This window comes from Peromyscus leucopus, chromosome 19, assembly GCF_004664715.2.
Source record: "Peromyscus leucopus breed LL Stock chromosome 19, UCI_PerLeu_2.1, whole genome shotgun sequence".
NCBI lineage: Eukaryota > Metazoa > Chordata > Mammalia > Rodentia > Cricetidae > Peromyscus > Peromyscus leucopus.
In genome coordinates this window covers 57,643,214-57,665,209 of record NC_051079.1, presented here as the reverse complement: position 1 = coordinate 57,665,209, position 21,996 = coordinate 57,643,214, and the positions used below count along the sequence as shown (strand labels likewise).

The window sequence follows — 21,996 nt, the reverse complement described above, 5'->3', positions numbered from 1 at the left end:
ATTCAAATGTTTCATCACAGCTCATTGTGATGAAAATGAATGTCATATTCAGTTCACTTGATTGGCTTATGAGCTGTGGGATTTCCTTCAGAGACGAAAGCACTTCTCAATTTCATTTTTCGTTCTGATGCTCACCACTCTATGCTCTTTAGAGAGTGGCAGTTTTTGAAATATGTTGACAGCCAGCACAGATAATGTGCTCAGGCTTGGGTCAAGGACTCTAAACTGGCTGCTGGATACATCATCTGATGAACATAGCTATTCTGTGCTCTTAGTAAGATGATGCCTGGAAGACTTGATTTTCTGTTATATAGCTTGTGGTTTGCACTACAAGATAATTAGATGACCAATCTCTTTTTATCTCCCTGTTCTGTTCTTCACCTTGATTTCAAGTATATACAGACATGAATATTAAAGTGAAAAAATAAAAAAATCCAACATAATTTCCTTTTCACTCACATTTTAAAAGCTTACATTTATGCTTCAAAGGTTATTGTTACAGGAATTATGAGAATGAAAATGATCAGAATCATTGTGTAGCACTGATGTCAATTTATTTATTTTCATAATCAATAAGTTGAAATGTTTCTAACTTCCAGTGTGACTTGGGCATATAGGAAGTTTTAGGATGTGAGGCTGCATTCACCTGGGCCCTGAAAAAAAAGATGCATGTGTACCACTCCTGTCAAAAAAGAAAGGAGTTACTCGGGAGTCAACAGTGGTTATTGAAGCTGTTTTTTTTTTTTTTTTTTTTTTTTTTGTTTTAAATCACAAACAAAGCAAATTGTGTTGATTCTATTGGACTGTTTTTTTTTTTCTGGTTGTTGCTTTCATTTTCTGTGGTGTGCGTACGGGTGTTTTGGCTACATGTCTGTCTCTGCACCATGTGTGCTTGGTGCCCATGGAGGTTGGGAAAGGATGTTGGCTTTTCTGGAACTGGAGTAGCCGACAATTGAGAGCCACCGTGTGGATGGTAAGAATCAAATCAGATCTGCTGGAAGAACAGTCAGTGCTCTTAATCACGGAGCCACCTTTCTAACCCAGTTTTCTTTGATTTCGCAAATAAAAATTCTCCACTCCCGTTGCTTCTCAACTTGCCTAGTTAATATTTACTAAAAGTTACTGTGGTTCTCATCTTTTAGGAAAAACTTTCTACTCAAACAAAGACTTTTCTTTGTATAAAAGATGTGTGCTTCATTTGGGGCACTTCTACCGGGAAACAGTATGAGTCTTCTGGGGTTCTCAGAGAGTAACAGACAGCTAATTCCAAGTCATGACACTTGCTTAAGTTAAGAATTCTACTGCCTCTTTGGGATCTCAAAAGACATTTCCCCTTCATACTTATAATCCTAGGACTTGAGACGTGTAGGCTTGAGTATCAGGAGTACAAGGCCAGCCTCACTTTCAGGACTCTTGCTTCAAAAAGGACACACACACACACACACACACACACACACACACACACACACACACACACACACAGGCACTCACTTGAAAAAGGGTGACTAAATTCCTCTTTTGCAATGTTTACAACAGGATAGCATTAATTTAACAGCCCCTCCCCCAAATCTGCTTATTTAGGGGCTGAGCATTCTCCCTGTGTTACTAACTCTAGGGCAAAAGAGAAGTCTCCAGAAATGGCTCTTATGATCAGTGAGTCAATGGGAAGGTACAATCCCCACAGTAGTCTACTCTTCCACATTCATACCAATTAAACATACTATCTGCAGAAAACAAATGTTCCATTTCCCATACTCATTAATCAAGAGTATAACTTCCCACTCTTCCATTGCACCAGCCAATCAAGTTGGACACAGCCTCTAAGGCAGGTCACTGCTCTTCTCCCAACACTTCTTTATAGGACTTTTTCAGTTCTCATTATGAGCCTCCACATATAACCCTTTTCTTATCTCACTTCAAGGACTCTGCACAGTCTGCTGGGTAAGAAAACAAACACAAAACAACTATGATCTTAGAGGATGGGTTCAACACAAGGTTTGTTAGGAACTTTGCTTTTCAGAGACCAGTAAGTCCAGCCCAGATCTGAAACTAGGAATGTAGGAGTACCAGAACACACCAAGTAACAGGAGGGAGAGCAGATATGCCACAGTGGAAATGAAACAGCTCTAGCAATGTTTCAGGCCATGAGTTCATGTGGAGAATTTTCATTAAGAATTAGGGCACGAGAGACATGAATTGTAGAAAGTGAAGTGAAGATACACACCTAATGTTTAAGAAGGAAGAAAATACACTTTGAGAAATGACAGGGCATGGATTAAAGATTATATTCACACAAGAAAATTATTGAAAGAAATTATATTAGCAAAATGCATATTGTGCTAATCTGTTCATTTGATCGTTTTGAAAAGACAAAACTATAGGAACAAGGCGGGGGGGGGGAGAGCAAGGGAACATACAAGAATCTTGTGGACCGATCAAAGTGCTCTTTATCTTGGTGATGGTGGTGAGTTGGTGGCTATATACATTTACCAAAACTTGCAACACCAAAATTAGAAGAGGTAAAGCTGTGGTATTTTAAATACATTTTTTTTTTTAATGAAAAGAAATTCATACTTGAGGACCTATTTGGAATGAAGATGGGGTGAATGCTACAGGAGCAAATGAAAGGAAGATTTTTAAATCTAGCCTTGGTCTGATTTCCTCATGTGTGGGATCTGACCACCAGAGTGACCAGGGTCTTAAAGGGGCAGGGTCTAAGAGTAAAACCTCCCCAAGCACTTGGGGCACTGTAGGAGGGACTGTAACAACTTGACTCACATCATTAAGACCCCAGCCTTTGACAGGACCGGTTTATTTGTTAACTCTGAGGTAAAATCATTCTGCTATCACCTGTGGGGAAAAGGCCCATTTGTTAATGCTGATTGTAAATAGGTAATTAAACTTCTGTGAAGTTGAAATACCCCGGTAATGTCTCTTTATGATGTTCTATGGCTTTGTTCTTGAACACTCATTGAGGCTGGAGGCCTGGCTCTTTCTGCCTCAGTGTATACTTGACTCCAGGTTAATTTTGAAAATGAAATAAAGTCATCATGTCTGAGCAAATGAGAAAAAAGAACCCAGAAAATAAACTTGTCTTACTGAGATACAATCTATCCCTTAATATAGGAATGTATGGCACTTGGTTTAGTACTTCAGGTCTTTATCTTGTCCTCAGTCTGTTTTTATCTTGCAAAATGGAAGTTAGTTTTGTACATATTATGTGCTAGGTCTTGATAAAAGCCAGCCAAAAGCCCGAGAAGTTTCCATTGTGATTAACAGAATTTATATATATATAAAACTTTAAATATTTAAATTTTGTTCATCGTTTTCTGCTTAACAATCTACATTGTCATCACCTAGAGAGACTCAGTCATTGTGGTAACAAGTGATCCTGTATCTCAGCTGTTTCAGTTCCACTCAGGTAGATCCAGCCACACCCCCAAGGCAGCGGTCACTCACATCCAAGCCAACATACCAGGCTGCCACTTCCTGGTCCATGGCATCTCCAGGTCAGCCCACCCTTCTGCAATCACTGTATACTGTGTCATGGTGTTTGACAGAAGACATGCAAGGGATTAAGGGGTTATTCTGTCTCATGGTTCAAGGTGCACTGACTCGGTTGGCTCTGTTATGGCATCGGCAGCAGGCCGTGTGACAAGTGCATATCTCAACGGATCAGGAGTCAGAGAAAGAGCTCAACTGTAAGTGGAGTCGGGAACATTCCAGCTCCAATCTTATGCCCCTATCTGCCAGCTAGGCCTCATGCCCCAAAACATTCTACAACCTTCCAAAACAGTGCCACCAGTGGGGGACCAACTGTTCAAACACAGGAGCTAATGGGGGACCTTTTCTACTTGAGTGACAACACCACTGAGATAGAGTGTGTACCTCCCGGTAAATGAAGTTTCTCATGAAAGCATTTTACACCATCTTGGTCACATGTTACTAGCCAAACTGATCCCTCTGTCAAACAATACTTGAGAGGCCAAGAAGGTGTCAGTTTCATTTACAGAGGAGTAAAGATGTCAGAGAACATAGAAATGTTTGCCACTCACAGTTAAAATCATGCCATGTTCCCATGCATTCAAATACATACATACTAATGGATAGGTTTAAAATTCCTTGGTGGTTGGTCATGTCATTGCTTTTATTGACCAAACAAAATCAATTGACTTTCCTAACATTCAAAATAGAAAATGACTGTTGTGTCTATAATGCACATAAGACTTACAAACATTCTGGTTTAAGATGATGCACACATTTAAATACCTCCACTTCACTAAAATAGCAGAAATATTATCAACTGCAGCAACAGAAAATCATCATAATCAATAAGTATCTATCTGCGAACTCAATTATTTAACAGAAGGAAATCAAGCATACAGCTACAGCACATGACAGATTCTTTGGGGCAAACATTTCCCAACTATAAAGCAGCTTCATAGAATTAGCATTATTAACTCATTTTCTGTGTGTTTTGCTTTCCAATTTCTAGAAAGCATGATGATATTTTATATAGTAATTTAGGAAGCATTTAGTTTCTTCTTATCACACTCCCTGTGCTATCTCTGTTGTTGATGAGTCACAGGACCTGCTTTGACCAATGCTTTGACCAATGCTTTGACCAGCGCTTTGACCTGATTTGACCAATAGATGGACAAGTTACCATACCATACCGAGCATTAGCCTCAAGAGCCATTGTCTGTTATTCAGTTTATCTGTTGCCTCTCAAATCCACCAATAGAAATTGTACAAAAATGCTCTTGATCCTGTAGCTTATGTCCCAATTATAAGAGCTGTGGAGCAGATCACATGCCTCAGAGAATATCTGGTTTCAGGAGAATGAAAGACTCATGGAACTAACTCAACTTGAACCTGAAGCCCTGAGCACATTCCACAACCCAAGCCAATGAGCAGGAGCCAACCACAGATTGCTGAGCAAGAGAGTACATACTGCGTTAAGCCTTGGAATCTGGGGGTGACTTATTATAGAGCAATATTTCAGGAAAAGCTTAGCTGGTGTGTTAGTCAAAGACAAACATTTGGGAGCAAGGCTGGTTGGAACTACTTAAGTGCATACAAGTGACTGTAAATTAATTATTAACTTCATCATTTAAAAATTGAGCAAAGTTTTATTAGATAAATGACATGTCAAGATTAATTTATTGGAAAATGAGCTGTCTTTAATTAATTGCTTATTGAGGAACATACCCATTCTTGTATGTACTCTAATATTCTCAATTGTACTGATTTTATTAAGCTTAGGAAGATATTTTGGCTAATTAATTAATTAAACAATCATAAATTTATTATTCTAACTTTTGAGCCCTTCAGCATTGAAATAAGGTGAAGGTTCAAGAACAATTGATTTAAAACCTTACTGAAAATGTGCCATGATAGAAGGAGTAACATCGTCAGTTACACAGAGAACAAGTCCCACAGAGAATGCTGAGGAGGAGAGGAGTGAGTCAAAAGATGATGACGTCTTTACAAGGCTGATCAGTGCCTGTATTCCTCTGCTGACAGTCATATTGAAGTACAAATAGTGTGTAGTAGGCCACACATTATTACCGTGCACAATGGGATAGGCTTTGATGTGAGTATGTTCTACTGAAGCCTTCATCAGAATCAGGACAGTGAACATGCCTGTCATCCCTAAAGGTATGTCTTGATCGTTTACAATCCCTTATGCATCTCCTCCTCATTGTTGGTAAAATTAATTTTCAGGCTCCACTGTGGGCTTGATATTTATTATGCTCCTGGTGCATTTGACCAAAATTAATCTCAGGGAATGCTGTGTTTCTTAAATATTTAACGAAACCATCTATTAACGTGTATTTGAGGCATGTAAACTTACATGTGTTACTATTATACCTTTGATGTAAAAGGGGAAACAGTGGGAAATAATCTGACCTAACATATTTCTGAAAGTCAGGCCAAGGACATCATGAAGTTTGTTCAACAAATAATTAAGAAATGAAGAACAGAAATAAACTTCTTGAGGCCAGGAATCACAGCTTTTATATGAATTGTACTATTAAATAATCTTTGTAATTGCTGGTATGTGTGTATTTCTCATTATTTTACATAGTTGGTGTGAAATAAATGCTACCTGGAATAAATGTTTCATATATAAAGAATTTGTATAGCCAAATGACTATGGATAAGATAGGCTAATTGGGATGAAGAGGTTTATTCTAGTGTTTTAGTGCTCATTGTGAATTTTAATTGCAAAAACAGATGTAGCATTTCTCAAAGTGGTGTTTCCATAGAACTCTTTCTGCTCATGTAATTGTCAACACTTCTCATGTGTGGTATTCCTTGGAAGGAAGGGAAAAGAGAGAGAGAAAGAGAGAATGTGCATGTGCACGCTGGTGTATCTTGTTTTCTTTATATAAAAAGCTAAAGCCTTCTCCACTTTACTCTTAAACCATAAGAAATAAGAACATCACCAGCAAAAGTCATTTATTAAGGCCACTTTAACCCTTTGCAGATATATTTAATGGCTGATACATAATATGTGATCTGGGATTAATATTAGTAATTAATATTGGAATAGATCCCCCAATGCTCATATAAAAACGCCAGCATGGAGGCATGTATCTGAAACCCCAGTACTGAGAGGCTAGAAGCAGGCTGCTCCCTGGTGAGTTCTCAGGTTCACTGAGAAAACTTGTCTCAAAAAAATAGGATTGAAAAAGATGAAAGAAGACATCCAACATTGACCTCTGGCCTCTACATGTGTGCACACACATATTTATGTGCACATACATGGCACAAGTTCATAGAAAACACACACAAACTCACACACACACACACACACACACACACACACACACACACACAGAGTTACGTAAGACCTCAAAGTAATGGTGATTAAAACTACCGATTTAAACAATATTTATTCAGCATACTCCAGATAGGCGTGAGTACCAAAAAAGAACCCTCTGCCACCCTAGCCTGTGGCGGTGGCACTCCTAGGTTGGCAGAATTCAGAGAGGAGACCGGGTGTCACAGCAGGGAAGTCACTACTTTGCTCTGGGCTGTGCTTCTTCCTTGGGGCCCCACAGCACTTGGGTGTCACTGAGCATAGAGCATGCCCAATACTGAGGAAGCTTGCTTCACTTCATTGAGGAATAAAGAACTGAGAGGGGACTTTGTGCAATGCCTCCTGTTACCTAGTGCAGGCAGCGGTCAAAAGACGACAATGTAGCGTGCCTCGCTAAGCACTGAACATCAGAATTAAACCTTCAAGGGCCCAGGTTTGCAATGAAATAGCCGGCAGGGATGAGTATTGCTGCATTCATTCTCTCAAGTCAGTGTTTTTGGTAGGAAAAAAAAGAGAGAGAGAGAGAGAGAGATCTGTCAAAAAAAAAAAGTTAAGAAAATGAGGTAAGGAACCAGAGTCAGGCTTGTTTCTGAACAATGGAGCATGGTGGAGTCAGGCATGGAATTAGACTTGTTACATTTTGACAGTCGAGTTCCTCAACTCTGAAATCTAGCGCAGTCCTGGGTGTAGAAGGATCTATTCCACAGAAAGTGACTCCGACTGTGCATACTGCTTTAACTACCTGCTTTAATAGGCATCACAAGTATATTTTCATTTAAATATTCTATTATAATCACATCTCAATGCATGGGATCTGTACCAAATGAGTGAAAAATTCCTTGTTGAACCAAACTCTCTATTATTAGGATAGCAGTCTGCAGAGGGCCAGATGGCATGTGTTTTGGGCCTATGGGTTATGCAGCAACTATTCTGTTAGAACTACACTCAAGTCTTTCACTGTAGCAAGAACGAGTCATGCTCCAGATTTATAAACTGTATTTCTTTAGTAAAAGTATTCTTGAAACTACTTCTTTATTACTTAGTACGTGTTTGAACATTAAGATTATAATGTTTAAAATGTGGCGCACGCCTTTAATCCCAGCACTCGGGAGGCAGAGCCAGGCGGATCTCTGTGAGTTCGAGGCCAGCCTGGGCTACCAAGTGAGTTCCAGGAAAGGCGCAAAGCTACACAGAGAAACCCTGTCTCGAAAAACCAAAAAAAAAAAAAAAAAAAAAAAAAAAATTCAGGGACAAAAAGATAAGCCAAGAAGTAAGATTTCTGAGGGTTTTTCTTTGTGTGTGTGTGTGTGTGTGTGTGTGTGTGTTGCATTCTTCTATTACTTAGAACATGAAAACATTATTCTAAAATTACTAAATTCCAACAGTGATTATATCTCATGTCACTAACTCAGTAGCCTAGAGTAGACTCACTCACTCATTTTTTCTTTCTTTCTCTTCTTTTTACTAAAAAAAAAAAAAATTATGGGCTGGAGAGATGGCTCAGTTGGTAGAGGGTAGAGTGTTTGTCATTGGATAACTAGCACTGAGGTAAAAAGCTAGGCCTGGTGCACACACACACACATTCATACACGTGCACAGGCATGCATATGTGCACACACATAAGAACACATACATGCTGGGTGTGGTGGCACATGCCTTTAGTCCCAGGCTTCAGAGGCAGAGGTAGCTGAATCTCTGTGAGTTCAAGGCCAGCATGGTCTCCATAGTGAACTATAGGCCAGCCAGGGATATGCCGAGCTTGTCTCAAACAAAAGAGAACACACACACACAAACATGTCTGCACAAATATTTTTAAATAACTCATTGGATATGCTTATTTGGTATTACACATTCCCTCACTAAAGATAAGAAAAAGGCAAGACTTGCTAAGTATATAATAAACTATAACTTCCAAAATAGGAGTAGCATTAACAGCAATCAAGAGACATCATTAATATTGAAAAATGAGTCTATATTTTTAATATGCATTAAACACTTGACTGGAATAACCCCTCTTAGACCTGTGACTGTATCCTTCAAATAGTCATATTGGACAATAGTGAATTTTATAGAGTTTGAGTGTTTAAATGTGTGTGAACATTTTCCTGAGTTATTTATTTTAATGTGTGTGTGTGTGTGTGTGTGTGTGTGTGTGTGTGTGTGTGTGTAAACATAAGCCGAGTGTGTGCAGTTGCCCTCAGAGGTCAGAAAAAAGCCTCAGATCCCTTGGAGCTGGATGTGCAGGTGACTGGGGTGGGACATGAATGGGACCTGAACTCGGGTTCTCTGGAAGAGCAGGACTTGCTAGTAACCACTGAGCCATTGCTCCAGTCTCAAGTTTTTCCTCAATCAACTCTATCTCACCTCTCCCATCCCACATAAAGCCTCTGCAGATATTAGTCTCCAAATGACATTTCCATATTACAGGTTTTCCTATCTAGTTCTCTGTATACTATGTGTATTATTTGTGTTTTCTATGGAAGCAAGATAAGATCATTGTACAGAAAATAAATTTTGCTCCCAGGAGCAATATTACTCAGTTAAATATGTATGGGTTACACCCACTTCAGTTTTTCTCTTGGGGACTATGTTAATGCAAGCAGAAATTTAGTGTCCCTTGTGGAGGAGACAACCTAAATCTCCTTGTGGAGAATAATACAGGAGTTGAAACTTGAGCAGAAATAAGGGGCTCCGTAAAGATGGAGACATGCATCAGACCGCTCCACTCTCTCAGCCATTATCTTACCTCCACTGGCTCCTACAGATCACATGGCTTCCTTTAACAAAGAACACATGCTGGCCACTCCACAAGCCATCTTGAGGTGATGTTTTTCAAAGTCCTCTTGCCTCAGAACATAACCATAGAAGTTCCTCACTCTGACATCAATTCCTTGATAAAATCAAAGTTCATGAGCATCAGTTTGTCAAATGCTTGTTTCCCATTGAACTACTTGCTTACTTTTCCTCCATAATTTATTAATGTGATCTTTCTGAGCCGATGGCAGTTGGAGAAACAGCCCCAGGAACTCCCTTTAAGTATTTACTATATGGATGTTCCTCAAGTCATAGCTCAGGACTAGCTCAAAGCCTCATTCCGAGCATGAAAGAAATTTCCCCTCAGTCTTAATCCTGTGAATAGATTAAGGCTTCTCTTGAGCAACACATTTGCTTGTCTCACCCCAGACAGGGTGACTGAATCATCTGTTGTGTGTGTGCAGTGTGACTGTTAGAGCAGGCATTCTCTCTACTAGCCCAACTTCCACTTCATCTTGTCCTTCATGCCTTTCCACCTCCATCTCATTTGAATTATATATATATATATATATATATATATATATATATATATATATATATAATTTTATTTTACAATACCATTCAGTTCTACATATCAGCCATGGGTTCCCCTATTCTCCCCCTCCCACCCCCTCCCCTTACCCCCAACCTACCCCCCATTCCCACCTCCTCCAGGGCAAATCCTCCCCCAGGACTGCAATCAGCCTGGTATATTCAGTCCAGGCAGGTCCAGTCCCTTCCTCCCAGACTGAGCCAAGTGTCCCTGCATAAGCCCCAGTTTTCAAACAACCAACTCATGCAATGAGCACAGGACTTGGTCCCACTGCCTAGTTGCCTCCCAACTGATCAAGCCAATCAACTGTCTCACCTATTCAGAGGGCCTGATCCAGCTGGGGCCCCTCAACCTTTGGTTCATAGTTCATGTGTTTCCATTCATTTGGCTATTTTTTTTTCAATAATTGAGTAAAACTGAAATTTATTATATGCCACAGTCGTCCTAGGGACCTCCATGCTATATATATAGCCTCTATGGTTCTGTGGGTTGTGGTCTGATTGTTCTTTATTTTATATCTAGAATCCACCTATGAGTGAGTATATACCATGACTGTCTTTCTGGGTTTGGGTTACCTCACTCAGGATGATTTTTTCTAGTTCCATCCATTTGCCTGCAAATTTCATGCTTTCATTGTTTTTCTCTGCCGAGTAGTACTCCATTGTGTATATGTACCACATTTTTTTCATCCATTCTTCCGTTGATGGGCATCTAGGTTGTTTCCAGGTTCTGGCTATTACAAATAGTGCTGCTATGAACATAGCTGAGCATGTATCTTTATGGTATGAATCAGCATTCCTTGGGTATATGCCCAAGAGTGGGATAGCTGGGTCTTGAGGTAGTTCAATTCCTAATTTTCTGAGAAACCTCCATACTGATTTCCACAGTGGTTGTACAAGTTTACATTCCCACCAACAGTGGAGGAGTGTTCCCTTTGCTCCACATCCTCTCCAACATTGGTTGTCATTGGTGTTTTTGACCATAGCCATTCTGACAGGTGTAAGGTGGTATCTCAGAGTCGTTTTGATTTGCATTTCTCTGATGATTAAGGATGTTGAGCATTTCTTTAAATGTCTTTCAGCCATTTGTAGTTCTGTTTTGTGAATTCTCTGTTTAGCTCTTTAGCCCATTTTTTAATTGGGTCCCGGCGGCCGCCTGCAGAGGTAGACAGGCCCAGCTGCGGAGACAAGCAGACACAGGTAGGCCCGTGGAGGCGGCCCGCAGAGGTAGACAGCCCAGCGGCGGCGGCCGACAGGGACATACAGGCCCAGCGGCAGCCGACAGAGACATACAGACCCGATGGTGACCCGCAGAGGCAGACAGACCCAGCGTCAGCTGACAGGGACATACAGGCCTGGCGGCGGTGGACCACAGAGGTAGACAGGCCCAGAGACGGAGACAAGCAGACACAGCTTGGAACAGGGATGCCTCTAACTCCAACACCTGGGGAAGAAGCTATCTCTGTGGGTCAGAACCAGAACAAATCTGAACACTCCGTCTGAGGACAACCCAGGGCCCAGCTGCTGATCCTGTGAAACCCAACAACTTGGAGGTGTTGGTGAGACTACCCCGCTCAGCTGAAACCCATCTGGGAGAGGATTCAGATGCCTACAGTTTGAAGTCTGAATAAACAAGATCAGCTGAGGAGTTGACAAATGAACAAAACATGAACTGGGAACACAGAAGAAGGCGCTACCTAGCCACTAAACCAGATCACCAGGATCATAAGTATATACTTCACCGACTGAAATCAGCTGCCCCTGAAGAAAGAGCCCAATAGTACCAATTTAACCAAGAACCCCTACTGAACCAAGACTAAAAATTGGAACGAGAGGCACTCTCAGACACAGACACCACTTGCACCGCACAGAGGAAGAGATGAGTAGACGCCAGTGCAAAAATACAGGCAACAACATAAAGACCTATATGGCAACATCAGAACTTAGTGATTCTATACCTGCAAGACCTGAACATACCAAGACAGAAGAAACAGAAGAAATCAACCCTAAAAATGACTTTAAGAAGATGATAGAGGCCCTTAAAGAAGAAATAAAACATTCCCTCAAAGAGGAAATAAAAACTTTCCTTAAAGAGGAAATGAAAAACTCCATTAAAGAGGAAATAAAAAACTCCCTTAAAGAAATGGAAGAAAAAACGAACAAAAAAATGGGAAGAAATCAAAGAAAGCCAAGAAAAAGCAATTAAACAGATGAAAGAAACATTCCAAGATCTGAAAAATGAATTTTAGACAATAAAGAAAACTCATTTGAATCTTATTTTGTTGTTAGCTTGCATTTTAAGATGATTTTTCATTAAAAGGACAAAAAAATGCACAAGTGTATACAAACCATAAGGCTGGATAAAAGGCACGCAAGAAATACACACACATAACTAGCATATGAATGAGGAAAGGAAGCATTATTAGAAACTTCTTTGACACTTCTCAGTCACAGTCTCCATCCCCACAGGATAACCACTGTCTTAACTCGTAATGTTATGGATTAGATATGCCTGACTTTAACATTTTTATGTATGAAATCCTACAGAATATATTTATTGTGCCTGAATTGAGTTATTCAGAATCATGCCAATGCAATTCACTAATGTTGTTGCACTCGGGGTTCATTCTTGCTGCGGAGTAACATTCTGTTTCATGAATATACATTATTCTTAATTATATTCTTAATGGACATGAGGATAATTTTTAAATTTGCGGTTAAGAGGCAGATGTTATAAATGATGTTTTGGCAAACTTATTGCAAAGTTGTAGTTACTGTGCATTTAAGATAGGGTGTATCTAGTTGGTTACAGTTTTCTAAAATAGTCACACCAGCCTACATTTCTACTAGTAGATGAATATTTCACTTGTTCTGTGTCCTCATCAATGCTTGACCTTATTGGACACTGCCGATAACCACACTTAGTTCTTTTAATTTTCATATTCTGATGACTGCTAATAGTGACCACTGTTCCCTGGTGGCTGGGTATTTGTTTTTTCTCTTCTATAAAGAGCCCACTTTACTTATTATTCTATGGAATTATCCAGCTTGATATGCCTACTATTTTACTGCTGAAAAATAATGTTTTTCTGTAACAACTCAGAGAATAATGACAAAAAGAAAGAAAAATTAAAAGTAAAAGTAGATGACAAGATTATCATAAGACAAACCCTTTGGACCAAGGACTTGAGCATTTACTGCTAATGAACTATAGTTGAGACTCAGAGAGCCAAGCTTTAGTGTTTTTAGTCACACTATTTTCATGCAGGAATGCTGCACCATGTCTGTCCTGAGCCCAATATTAATGTAAATTCTCAGAGATCAGTTGTGCTGAACAAGCTTTAAATAGTCACTGAAGAATTTCAGGAGGATGCTTATAAATTAACTCAAAACCGTTGAAAACAAGAAATCTTGTATGAAAAATACAAGAAGCAGCAGTCTGCCTGTGTCCAGTGCACCACAAAACAGGACACTTCAGACAGAGAATTTTAGTAAGAACATTAAACAACATAGTATTTACTAAAACAAAATTCACCAGGAGTAATGGTGCACACCTGTAATTCCAGCATTTGTGAGGGAAAAGCAGGAATATCAGCTCTGAGCAAGACTGGGTTGCAGGACACCATCTCCCGAAAATGATTTCCCACTCAAGAAAAATGTTACTATTATTGAAATATTCATCTAACCTTAATTCAGTTCTTAAAATTCTATATAGATGAAAATACATTATAATGAGCTACTCAAAAAGTTCAAGTAAGAAGACTCTTACTTTGCCATGAATAAGATTATAATCTTAGGCAATGAGATAAGAATGTACATTTTAATTTTCATGAATTAGATATTTAAGTGCATAGCCTCTGTGATATTATCAGTACTAATTCACTAGCTAAATCAAGTTATCTATACAATTTTTTAAAATTTGTTTAAATGTTCATGTTCGTTGGATTGGAGAATCTGTGATTTTCAGCCGGTTTATTGAATATGGTTTAGTTGTGTGTTAGATGGTAAAACATTTGTGAATGTCAACATTTTCTATGTTTATGTAGTGTGACATTGACATTGACACAGCTTCTCTGAAGTGACAGTGAGGGTGGGGCAGTGACTGGTCCAGCTGTGTCAGCAAGAGCCCTGGAGGTCATCAAGAGGGTGGACATGCCTTCTGGACCCCAGGACCAAGCTGAGAGTAAGGAGCCTGCCTCAAATCACAAAAGTCACAGAATCATGGAGCTAGAGGCTAACTGAACCATTTCTGATAGTTCAAAAGCTTTTGTTGTAGCATTTTAAGCTCATGTTTGTATCAAAATGAATGAAGGATTGGCTTAGATTGAGTTATAATTTAAATGTTAGAAGCTTACTAATGGTTATTAAAAAAACAGAAGAGACTTAGCAAACATTTCATTTTTTATTTCTAACTCTAAAACAGAGAAGTTTTAAGGAAAATTTTATCTTGACATTGGCAGTCTCAAGGAAAGGTTTAAAAAAGTCAGTATGGCCGGGCGTTGGTGGTGCACGCCTTTAATCCCAGCACTCGGGAGGCAGAGGCAGGCGGATCTCTGTGAGTTCGAGGCCAGCCTGGGCTACCACGTGAGTCCCAGGAAAGGCGCAAAGCTACACAGAGAAACCCTATCTCGAAAAAAAAAAAAAGTCAGTATGCATATATATGTGTGTGTATATTATATAATATATAATACATATTACATTGTGAACATGCCACCATGACTGGCTATACTAAAACATCCACAGTTAGTTATGGAAAGTTGATTCCAAGTGGTGATGGCAATGATATTGAGCCTTCTGCACAGTATTTTCCTTTAACATAGGAAAAAAGGAATTCAACATAAACTACAGTAAGCTCCAAATTAAGTTTCCTCATTTCACATTCTAAGAAGGTGAGGCAAAATGAGATTAGACTTTACTGTAAGGTCAGAGCTCATGGATGGTCCAGATACAGTTGTAACTGTGTGCCCAGTGCAGAAAATATGTCTAAAATAGTTTCTTATGCTTACACATATCCTAAAGTTACATCCTTGGCAGTAGGTAAGACAACTCGCATGGCCTGGGAGTCCGGTCTTGTGACTGGTTAGTCATGCTCTGGAGTTTCCTCCAACTGGGGAGGAGCTGATTTTTATTTGTGATTAGGAAGCCTCCACATGAACTAGCAATCAGAAGAAGATGGAGGCACACCCTTCTGCCTGCCCAGGAACACACACCTTTGCTGTCGTTCATTGCAGGATTGAAGTTATCTGGAAACTTTGAAGTTCCACAGTGTGGAGTCAAAGCAGGAGAAATTGTGAAGAGAATATGGAAGACTCTAAGTCAGTATTGTGACCATAAAACCTGTAGCTCATTCCACAAAAGACAAGAGAGAAGTTATCAAACACATTTGTTGTTTAAATCTATCATATATCTGTCTGCCTGTCTTTCTATGTATCTATCTATCTGTCTGTCTATCTATTATCTATCTATCTATCTATCTATCTATCTATCTATCTATCATCTATCTGTCTGTCTGTCTATCTATCTCTTCTTGAGCATTGTATCACACATGCATGATCACCTCATCAGGGAGGTGGTGGTAGGAGGATTAGGATTCCAAGTTGTATTTTATTAAGGTAATATAAAACAAGAAGACATAAAAATGAGATCAGGACTTGGGGGATGAGAGCAGGAAGAGGGGAAATGGGAGCAGAGGGAAAAGCATGACCAGAAAGAATTACATATTTATATGACATTGACAAAAAATAAATTCATTAAAAAATTAATCAAGTAAAGACAAATCTTTAAGGGGGCTGGAGTGCAGACTCAGCAGTTAAGAGTACTTCCTGCTCATCTGGAGAACAAGGTTGTGATTCCCCCTTTGATTCCACTTAGGGTGGCTCACAACAACTGGTAACTCAAGCTCCAGGGGGCTCTGATGCCCTCTTCTGACCTCTGATGGCACCTGTGTATACACACACACACACACACACACACACACACACCCGAAGAGAGAGAGAGAGAGAGAGAGAGAGAGAGAGAGAGAGAGAGAGAGAGAGAGAGAGAGAGAGAGAGATCTTTTGAAAATAATGAAATAGAAAAGAAAAAAATTGGTGTTAAATAAGCCACAGATCTTCTCTTAAGTCCTGACCTCAATGCTGTGGTAAATGTCATGTTTTCTGGTTGCTCTTTCATACTTCTAAATGGTTTGTCAGCCCAGTAATTATTATTCAGCCATCTTACACAATACTCATTAACTTTATTTGGTCATAATTGAGGATGCAGTTAGCTTTCTTACACACACACATTCCCAGTCTCTCCCTCTCCTCACCTTCCATGTATAATTTTATTGCAATTTGGGTAATTTGTGAATATTATCATATAGATTATATTCACACCAGAATGAAGCAGTATTCTATCATGCATTTCCTTTCTTATACAATGGTTTGCTTTTTCCTGGAGTTTGTGAGATACTTTTAAATGTTATGTACTTTTAAATATTAGTATGTTACTTTGTACACATACTAAATTACTCAAAATTGCCTTCAAATGTCTTTGCAATTGTGACAGTCAGAGCAGTTGAATTGCTGTAACAACCTGAAAATCTTGATGACACTATCCGAATTCACTTCTTGCTCATGTCATAGTTCAGAAGTACCAGTTGGGATTTCTTTGCCTACTATGTCTTGGGGTCATAACTGTCTTGCTTTAGAAGCTTTATTATTGCTGGGCAGTGGTGCTGCATGCCTTTAATCCTAGCACTTGGGAGGCAGAACAGGCAGATCTCTGAACTTGAGGCCAGCCTGCTCTACAGAGTGAGTTCTAGCATAGCCAAGGTAACACAAAGAAACACTGTCTCAAAAAAAGAGAAAGAATCTTTACTATCTTGTAGGATTTCAGAGAGCTCCTTTCATTGCATCTGAATACTATCAAGAAAAAAAAAAAAGAATAGGCTGGCTGGAGCCATGCTGTGGATGTCATCTAGCAGTGATGTCTATCATTTTTGCCACATACCCTTGACTAAAACTCAACTGAATGCTCCCCGACGTGCAGGGAGCTCAGAAAGAATTCTAGAGAGATGCTCTGGAGAACAGAAGGGTCCTGACAAGCACAGTGGATAATTTCCTGATGTGCAGACACCAATGCTACCACCTTCTCTGTTTTGATTGGAGACAGACCTTCTTCAAGCCTTCCTCCTCCCCTGGCCCGCTTCATGAGAACTCCTCTGAGGAACTCTAATTTCTCTACCATGTTACACTTGAGTTTTCTGGATTTTACTCTTCCTCTTCTTGATTTATTGGCTTGCTTCTGGAAAGCTATTTTTCAAATGGTATGTAGAAGAATGAGTTATTTTGAGTGCTCAAAAACATGAAAATGTCATCATTTACATGGTTAACACTTAATTTGGTCATACAATTCTAGATTCAAAATAAACTCATTTTTAAGCTGTGAAGGCATTCAAAGAGATATCTACTTTTGCTGTTATTCTTGGGAAATTCAACACGGATTTTTTTCCTACGTGAATGATTTGCCTTATGGCTCTGGAAGACATTTTAAATGTTTGGGGGTTACTATTATCTCAGAATGATGTGTATTTGATTAATGAGTAAATGTAAAGGGAACCTTTGATCCCACAAGTTCATTGTCTTCATTTGTGGAGTTCTTAAAGCATTATTTCCTTTTATTTATTTTTCCATCTCTTTCTGCACAGAAAAAAAAATCTTCTAGAACTTGCTAGGATTGACTCTGATCATTTTTTTTTCCCCTCCAATGTTTTATGTAGCTTTTTGTTCTACTTTGCTGAGGATTAATTTATTTATTGTTCACTCTCTCTAGAAGCAGAGTCAAAGGGCCTGTGTTCAGCTCATGTTAAGCCACCCATGACTTTTATTTTCATTCTCCTGAAGACTAGAGGCTGGAAGAAGCAGATGAAGGAACTTGGTTGATTACATGGCAGTGGGGAGGGAACTTCAGGTCCAAGCATTCTGCGTTCGTGTCTCTAATCAAGCCCCATACTCCACTTGTCGCCAATCTGTGCCAGTGTTTCTGCCTTATAAAGTCTCAGTCTGCTGGAGTTTGTGGGGAGAATAGCTGATAACCCCACGTCATTAGCTCCGCCCGTAGACAGGCAAACTGCTTCTCTAAGTCAGTACCTGCCTCCAACTGGTTGAACGTCTTTAAAAGAATCCATTGCAATTTATTTTATCTGGTGATGTCTTGTCTCTTTTATTTCCTTTTATGGTAGAAAGGTAATTTTAGAAGTTCAAAATTGATTTGTGTGTGTGTGTGTGTGTGTGTGTGTGTGTGTGTGTGTGTTCAAGGAGCTTGAGGAGGATGAAACACAGTGTCGAATTTGTCGTTTTATCTAGAAGGTTCCCAATTACAATGATATCTGTATATATATATCAGAGCCGCTTTGTTGAATGAGACAGAAATTTTATCAGTTTAATTTGTGCCATATAAACCCCAGGGACAAAAGAGCCTTTAAAATTATTACCTTCACAGGTTGTTTTTTTTTTTTTTTCTGTTAGAAGAGTCAAAACAGTTTTTATGAGTCAAATGATATTGGAGCTTGAGAAGATGGCTCAGTTTTTTAAGAGCACCTGTCACTCTTTCTGAGGACCTGAGCAGGCTTTGGATCCCAGCACCCACCTGGTGCCTCACAACCATCCATGACTCCACTTCCGGGGGAGCTGATGTCCTCTTCTAACCCTCGAGAGCACCAGACATGCACATGGTGCACAGGCATGCATGTAGGCACAACACTAATATACATAAAATAAGTAAATATTTTAAAAGGCTTTTCAAATTAGTATTTTGGGAGGATGGGGTAGATTAAGTGCTACTAATATTGTGAGTGTAGCCAATAGTTCTATAAAATAAAGTGCCAGGGGTTGTTCTCCACTCTGGATTCACATTGACTCTACAAATCACACCCACCCATCCACGCCCCGCCACCCATTTTTCTTTCTTTTTGAGACAGGTTTCATGTGCAGCCTAAGCTGACTAGGAATTATTCTGTAGCCCTGACTATTATTTTTGTCTTCAAGGAAGGTACATCTTTGTGCTAGGCTGTGGTTTGGCCTTTCACAAGAAATGCTCCCTAGCAGATCTTTTAAATTATGAAGCATAGGCTCAGGAATGAGTTAAACAATTAAAACTTAAGTCATCATCTTCCTAACTAACGTGAACACATGCAACAGGTTTGGAACTATTTTCTTTGCGAAGGAATACGTCAAATGCTGTTATAGGTGTTTAATCTTGTATCCTTACCTTGACCATGAATCTGTAACTCTAGGGATGCCAGAGTATGTCCAAAACGTAATGCCCAAAGGCTACACAGGATCTTCACTTAATGGGAAAACCCAAAGTGTTTATTTAGTATAGGACTTGCCATAAACTGTGAACTTAACAAATACTAGTGCAGTGGCTGTGTTTATTATTTTATTTAGCAGTGACCCATTAGTCCCCAAGTGGCTTTAGGAAGTAAGGATTTTGGTGGTGTAGACTGATTGTGCACTTATGTCTGTGCCCTAACTTCAGAAATGCAGTTTCTATGCCTGTCATTCCCAGTCTAGTGGGATGCTTTCTTCAGCCTCTACCTGGAAGCCCTTGCCCTAGGAAGCTGCACGACCCCCTGGGGTGGAGGCCAGCTGTGTATGAAAGCTGGTCTTCCCACATTGCCCCCAGGCTCTTTGAAAGAGATGTCAGGGCAAAGCCAGAAAAAATAAGTCCGTGAAAATGAGCTGGCCGCTAGGACAGGCACCCCCACAGCGTGGAGAACCCACCACCAGCAGCCCAGTGTGTTTCTTATTGCAGCGGTTGAGTCACCAGCAAGACTGGCCCGAGGTGAGCCAGGCACATCCGCGTTAGGACTCAGAGACACGCCTTCTTCTCACACAAACCTTCCTGATCCCAGCCGCCTAGGCGGACTCCCGGGTGGTGCTACCAGCCCTGCCACTCGTAGTCCGGACAGGCAGAGGTTGGGGACCGCCTGGCATTGCACCGATCGGGATCCACAGGTAGCAGACGCAGGGAGCCGTGCCCATGACAGTGACGCTGTGAGGCTGCGGGTGTGCGGTAGCTGCTGGTGGGTCCTGGAGCTCAGGAAGACCGGAGCGGCCCTGAAACCTGACACCAGCGCCCTCGCTGTGGCTGTCCCCCGGGCTGGTGAGTTGGGGAAGGGCGGCTGTCGGTTGGAATTCGGTCCCACCCACTCTGGGTGCCTGCCGCTGGGCTTCAGGGAAGGGGGACCCCGGAGGAGGGCGCAGGCCCCAGCGCCTGCAGTCTTCCATCTGTTCCCTGCAGAAAGCCTAGGGAGCCAGACTTGGGGGCTGCTCCTGCTCAGATGCCCCCCCCCCCCGCAAACTCGATCTACCCCCCTTTGCTTTGGTGTGTGCCTATCCTACAGTTGATTAGAACAAAAATCAAACCCAAACTAAACACTGGACAGAGGCAGGTCCATTTGTATTTTATTTTTTTTAAAAGGCGATTATTATCAGCAAGAAGAATGGCATGCTGAAAGAACCCAGGGAGGGTGGCCAGGCAAGGGACAGGACTTGTCTTAGCACTTCCTTAAGATGAATCAGCCACAGAAAGTAAAGAGTGCTTTTCTGTGATCCAGTGTTCGCCCTATTACTTTTGAATTCGGGTCAAAGTTTTGCATGTAGGGAGCGAGTGTGGGAAGTGAGTGTTGTTGCCAGTGGTCTCAATACAGCCACTTCCAAGATTTTCCCCGCTGCAACATTATCTTACTAAGTCTCTGGAAACCATTGACTCAGGTGATAGGTAAGCAGTAATGGCCTTCCTAGGAAAAAGCTACATCTGGTTAAAGCCTGCACACCTGTAATGTGTTTGTCAGCTTTTTACCACATGACCTAAAACCAAGGCTGTGGGACTCCAGTTTGAATGGACTGCATGTAGTTTCAGGGTTACCGGTAAAGACCTGGGTTTTGATTTGAGTCTGCTTCATACCCACAGTTCTCAATATTTAGTCCTCGTCATGTTTACTTGCATTTGCATACAACGCACTGGGTTAATGGTTGTAACTTTTGAAAAGTAGTCAAGATGGACCTTGGCATTATTGCAAGTACATAAGCACACTGGATTTTTAAGCTACTGTAAAGTTCAGTTTGTAGTTATAAAATGAGAGAAGTGCTATTCCGGTGCCACCCTGCCATAGCAAGTTTTCATGGTTTCCAAAGGGAATTCCTTGCCCACACGAGACCACTATTCCACAGCAGGATTTTCTATGGATCCTCCACAAGGCGTACACTTGCCAGATACCCCAACATTAAGGAGACTTCTCTGATGAAGGTCTGACTATGAACTCCCATGCTCTGTTACTATCATTGCTCTTGAATGGAAAACAAAACATTTCTGATGAAACTGGATAAGCCTGTTCTCATCTTTGCCAAGTGGCAATAAAAAGAATCTGTCAAATGCAAGCAAACCACAGCTCTCTCTCCTCATAGGTCATTTCTAGAACAGGCATGTTTAACCTGATAAGGAAGGTAACCCTGGGAAAGCGATCCTCTTAACTCATGATGTACCACATTATACTACTGCTGTCTTCCCATTTCAGGTTGGGCATTCATTTACGTAACTATTCCTCTAGAAACATGGATGTTAAAGTCCCAAGTGGTTCAGAGATGGCATCTGCTGATTTCCCTCATTCTTAGAAAGTTGGAGTTTTAGCTTTCAGCCTACAGCAGTGGTTCTCAACCTTTCTAATGCTGAGACCCTTAAATACAGTTCCTCATGTTGTGGTGACCCCCCCAACCATAAAATTATTTTTGTTGCTACTTCATAACTGTAATTTTGCTGCTTTTGTGAATCATACTGCA

The 21,996-nt window shown here is 40.5% G+C and overlaps 1 protein-coding gene across 3 annotated transcripts in view; it reads left to right on the top strand.

Annotated features, from left to right (window-relative positions):
* Positions 1 to 21,996, top strand: part of Rab27b (RAB27B, member RAS oncogene family) — a 148,205-nt gene that overhangs the window by 72,359 nt on the left and 53,850 nt on the right. Inside the window, exon 1 of one of the 3 annotated variants that reach the window (XM_028864705.2) lies at positions 19,205 to 20,320. The exons of the other annotated variants lie outside the window; for them this stretch is intronic. The gene's annotated coding sequence lies outside the window, so the exon portion shown is untranslated. Of the gene's footprint in view, positions 1 to 19,204; positions 20,321 to 21,996 lie in introns of those variants that run through there. 3 annotated transcript variants of the gene reach the window in all.